The sequence below is a fragment of the Nicotiana sylvestris genome, chromosome 8 (assembly GCF_000393655.2).
Source record: "Nicotiana sylvestris chromosome 8, ASM39365v2, whole genome shotgun sequence".
NCBI lineage: Eukaryota > Viridiplantae > Streptophyta > Magnoliopsida > Solanales > Solanaceae > Nicotiana > Nicotiana sylvestris.
In genome coordinates this window covers 123,171,100-123,177,099 of record NC_091064.1, presented here as the reverse complement: position 1 = coordinate 123,177,099, position 6,000 = coordinate 123,171,100, and positions in this window count along the sequence as shown.

Here is a 6,000-nt window from a genome sequence, read left to right as displayed (position 1 = left end):
CTAAGGTCTGAAAATAGTGAAAAGAAATGACTTAAAACGGGTTGGAGTCATCCTATATAGGTCCAAATATCTTAAACCGACTTAGTGGGCCCCATAGAGAGGTGCTTGGCGCAGTCTCGCGAAAACGCGAATATCTCTCTACTCCGAGATCGTATCGATGAACGGTTTAATGCGTTGGAAACTAGACTCATATATCTTTAATTTGGTTGGTATATCACCCTGTAATTCCTTGTAAATTATGAGAAAAGATTAGAAACATTTGACCTAATGTTTAAGTAAAATTATGAACCTAAGTTGCGACAACCTTTGTCGACTTTTGTTTCATAACTCGTTTGACTTCAAAACCTATGATACGGATATTATATGATTAAAATACCTTAATAAATGACCTCTTGAGTGTATTAAGCGCCGCTAGATTACCTGAAAATACGAGTTACAACATCCTTGATTCGTTTAACTTCTAATACTGGTTAATCACTCTTATACACTCTTGTATCACTTAAGACCAATAGGATTGACTTCTTATCATCTCAAAGATAATTCCTTTTTGGATTTATGTTAACTAATATATGGCATGAACTAACACATGTGGATATGGGTTGTAACACCCTCCCCCCTTAGGAACATTCGTCCTCGAATGTAAGGGTTTATGGGGAGTTTAAATCATCGTGGATTCCAATGGAAATTTCCGATCAATTTTCCCCTATAAAATGGTCACTAGCAAAACTTGCAAGTAATTAAGCCCAACATATGGCTTCACAAGGCTACACAAAGCATTATGCGTATTTACATTATCTACATATCACCATTTTGTATTAAGGAGGAGTATTCTCAAATTATTGCTTACCTCATAGAGCCGTTTCACCTTCCAATGTATCCTGTCTTCCACCAGCATCCTTGTTATCTTCATTCTGGAATAAGTAAGGGTATTTAGACTTCATCTCCTCTTCTGCTTCCCATGTCATTTCTTCCATATTTTTGTTCCTCCACAATACTTTGACGGAAGCTACATCTTTTGTTCTCAGCTTGCGGACTTGCCGATCTAATATCGCCACTGGCACTTCTTCATATGATAGGTCCTCTGTAACTTGTACATCTTTGATAGGGACGACTCGAGAAGGGTCTCCAATACATTTTCTCAACATAGATACATGGAATACCGGGTGGACAAATTCCAATTCGGATGGCAATTCTAACTCATAAGCAACCTGTCCAATCCGTCGAAGAATTTTATACGGCCCGATATACCTTGGACTCAGCTTACCTTTCTTCCCAAAACGCATAATACCCTTCATTGGTGAGATCCTCAGGAAAACCCAATCACCAACCTCAAACTCTAGATCACGACGTCGGACATCAGAATAAGATTTTTGCCTGCTTTGTGCCGTCCTCAATCGCTCCTGTATCACTTTCACCTTCTCAATAGCTTGGTGAATCAAATCTGGCCCATATAATTCTGTTTCACCGACTTCGAACCATCCAACTGGTGATCTACATCTCCTCCCGTATAGTGCCTCGTATGGGGCCATTTTAATACTGGAATGGTAGCTATTGTTATAGGCGAATTCTATGAGTGGAAGATGATCATCCCAATTCCCCTTAAAATCTAGAACACATGCTCGTAGCATATCTTCCAGTGTCTGAATGGTACGTTCAGCCTGTCCGTCAGTCTGCGGATGAAATGCAGTGCTGAGATTTACCTGTGTGCCTAAACCCTTCTGGAAAGACCTCCAAAAGTTAGCCGTAAATTGAGCTCCTCGGTCTGATATAATAGATATGGGCACACCATGAAGCCTAACAATCTCCTTGATATACAACTTTGCATAATCTTCAGCCGTGTAAGTTGTCTTCACTGGCAGAAAATGGGCACATTTTGTAAGTCGATCAATTATCACCCAGATGGAGTCAAACTTATGATAAGAGCGAGGTAATCCAATAATGAAGTCCATATTAATCACCTCCCACTTCCAGGTCGGAATCTCTATATTTTGAAGCAATCCACCGGGTTTCTGATGTTCTATCTTTACTTGTTGACAATTGGGACACTGGGCTACAAATTCTGCAATAGACTTCTTCATATTATCCCACCAATACTGCTCCTTGACATCATGATACATCTTTGTCGAGCCGGGATGGATGGAATATCGGGATTGATGAATCTCATTCATAATCTTCTCTCGCAACCCTGCCACATTAGGCACACACAATCGGCTCTGGTATCTCAGTGCCCCATCTTTTCCGATCCCAAAAGCCATACTTTTACACTGTTGAATGCTTTCTCTTAATCGTACTAAGATAGGATCTTCATATTGTCGTGTTTTTACCTCGGCTACCAAAGATGATTCTGATGTATTCTGTACAGTAACACCTCCGTCATCAGAGTCTAACAATCTGATTCTCATATTGGCTAGCTGATGAAGCTCTTTAATCAACCCCCATCTACCTGCCTCAATATGTACTAAGCTTCCCATTGATTTACGGCTGAGAGCGTCTGCCACAACATTGGCTTTACCGGGATGATACAATATCTCGACGTCGTAGTCTTTCAATAATTCAAGCCACCTACGCTGCCTCAAATTCAACTCTTTCTGCTTGAAGATGTATTGTAAACTCTTGTGATCTGTGTAGATGTCAACATGGACGTCGTATAAGTAGTGCCGCCATATCTTCAAAGCATATATTACTGCAGCCAATTCCAAATCATGGGTTGGATAATTCTTTTCATGCTTCTTCAATTGTCTTGATGCATAAGCAATCACATTCCCACGCTGCATCAATATGCACCCCAAACCTATACCTGAGGCATCACAATATACCACATAATCTTCTGTTCCTTCAGGAAGAGTGAGCACTGGTGCAGATGTCAATCGATTCTTCAGCTCCTGAAAACTACGTTCACAAGTGTCAGACCACTGGAATTTGGTAGCTTTTTGTGTTAACTTAGTCAATGGTGATGATATAGAGGAAAATCCTTCTACAAACCGCCTATAATATCCTGCTAGTCCTAGGAAGCTGCGGACTTCTGATGGTGTTGTAGGTCTCGGCCAATTCTTTACTGCATCGATCTTCTGAGTGTCGACACTAATACCCTCATCAGATATCACATGGCCAAGGAATGCTACTGAGTTCAGCCAGAATTCACATTTGGAGAGCTTAGCATATAACTTACGATCCTGAAGCGTCTGTAATACTATCCGCAAGTGGCCCGCATGTTCCGCCTCCGAACGAGAATACACTAGAATGTCATCAATGAATACAATCACGAACACATCAAGATAGGGCCTGAATATAGTATTCATGAGATCCATAAAAGCTGCTGGGGCATTTGTTAGCCCGAACGACATCACCAAGAACTCAAAGTGCCCATATCTTGTCCGGAAGGCCGTCTTTGGAATATCCTTCTCCCTAACCCTCACCTGATGATACCCTGAACGTAAATCAATCTTAGAGAAATACTTGGCACCCTGGAGTTGGTCAAACAGGTCATCAATTCTTGGAAGTGGATACTTGTTCTTTATAGTAGACTTATTCAACTGTCGATAGTCGATACACATCCGTAACGACCCGTCTTTCTTCCGCACGAATAGGACTGGTGCACCCCAAGGTGAAGTGCTAGGCCTAATAAAGCCCTTATCCAGCAAGTCCTTCAACTGCACCTTCAACTCTCGCAACTCTGCCGGGGCCATTCTGTATGGAGGAATAGAGATCGGTTGAGTGTCAGGCAACACATCAATGCTAAACTCAATCTCCCTTTCAGGAGGAAGGCCTGGGAGTTCATCTGGGAAAACATCTGGGAATTCGTTGACCACAGGGATTGATTGTAAAGTAGGCGGTTTCGCCTCCGCATCCCTAACGCGAACGAGATGATAAATGTAACCTTTTGAGATCATTTTCCTTGCCTTAAGATAGGAAATAAACCTACCTTTCGGTGTAGCAATGTTCCCTTTCCATTCAATGACGGGTTCACCCGGAAATTGGAACCTAACCATCTTCGTACGGCAGTCAACATTTGCATAGCATGAGGCCAACCAGTCCATTCCCATTATCACATCAAAATCAACCATTTCTAACTCAAATAAATTTGCCGAGGTTTGACGACTACAAATCATCACAGTGCAACCTCTATATACCCTTCTAGCAATCACAGAATCTCCTATCGGAGTAGATACCGCGAGAGGTTTACTTATCAATTCAGGTTCAATGCCAAATTCATTAGCCACAAAGGGTGTAACATATGATAATGTAGATCCCGGATCAATCAACGCATATACATCATAAGAAAACACAGATATAATACCTGTAACAACATCTGGAGACGACTCGAGATCCTGTCGACCTACTAGAGCATAGGTTCGATTTTGAGCACCACTCGAACTCGGCACTGCACCTCTACCCCTACCACGACCTGTCGACTGCTGAAAACCCCGTGCTGGAGGTCGAACTGATGAGGAAGAACCAGACACAGATCCAGTCGGCTGAGCCATACCATCACCTCCTCTATTAGGACAATCCCGCATCATATGGCCAGGCTGCCCGCACGAATAGCATGCATCAGAACCTCGACGACACAGTCCAAAGTGGGCCTTGCCGCACTGATCACAATATGGTGTTGGGGGTCTCATCTGACTAGTATCCCTGTGATGTTGCGAGCCAAATGCCCGCGAACTCTGACCTGGACCAGAATAGGATCGATCATATCGAGGCCTCTGAAACTGTGGAGGAGCACTAGCTACAGGAGGCGCCGAACTCCTCGAAAACTGTGGCCTGATGCGGCCTCTGAAGTCATCAGAATACCCTGCAAATCTCGCCCTCTTATGCAGGCCTCTATCCTGCTCCCTAACTGCCCTCTGCTGGCGCTTACGATCCTGTAGGGTCTGGGCATAAGCTTGAATACGGGAAATATCCATGCCCTCCACCAAGGAGGCTGTCGTACACTCATTTATTAGATGTGGTCCCAACCCATTCACGAACATATGCACTCTATCACTCATCTCGGCCACCATATGGGGAGCATACCTTGCCAAAATATCAAACTGCATATTGTACTCTCGCACACTCATATTACCTTGTCTAAGGTTCAAGAACTTATCAGCTCTAGCTCGTCGTATCTCAACGGGCAAGTAGTGACGAAGAAAGGCCTCAGAAAATTCCTTCCACACAGCTGGAGGACGGTTCGGACCCCTGGATCTCTCCCAACTATCATACCAGAGAACCGCTAAATCCCGTAGCCGATAAGAAGCCAACTCTACTGCCTCTATATCACTAACATGCATAACCCGAAGTGTACGATGAACCTGGTCAATAAAAGTCTGTGGGTCCTCCTTGGGGTCTGATCCGGTAAACACTGGAGGGTCTAAATTAATAAAATCACAAACTCTTGTACTAACTGGTTTCTCAGCAGCACCTGTATTCTGCCTCTGAGCCTGAGCAGCTACCAAGCTAGTCAATAACTGCAAAGCACTCTGCATATCCTGGTCTGGAGTGCCAGACGGAGGAACTGGAGGCGCTGGGTGCCTTCTAATATCCTCTGGAGGAGATGGAGTAGATGAGGTATGAGAGGGCATCTCACTTTGAGCCTCACTTTGTCCTGCTCTGACTTGGGGCACCTGACTGGTACCCTCTCCCGCTGCTGTATCAAGCCGTCTACTAATCGTTTGCTTCCTAGTCGAAGGCATCACTGAAAAAACAAGGTGAATATTAGAGACGAACACTTACGACTCAACTCTACGCACGATCTAGATTCAGGAAGAAGGTAACAACCCTAGATGTCATGTAGCCTCCTGATTATAAATGTGGCGCGCTACACATCCATAATCAAGACTCTACTAGACACGGCTCATAGACAACCCCTAGGACAGACTTGCTCTGATACCAAGTTTGTCACGACCCAAACTGAAGGGCCATGACTAGCACCCGACCACACTTGCCGAGCACCAACGTACATTTCATCTAACCTTCATTATTATCTTTTAGGGCTGACGAGATCAATATAAATGGTAG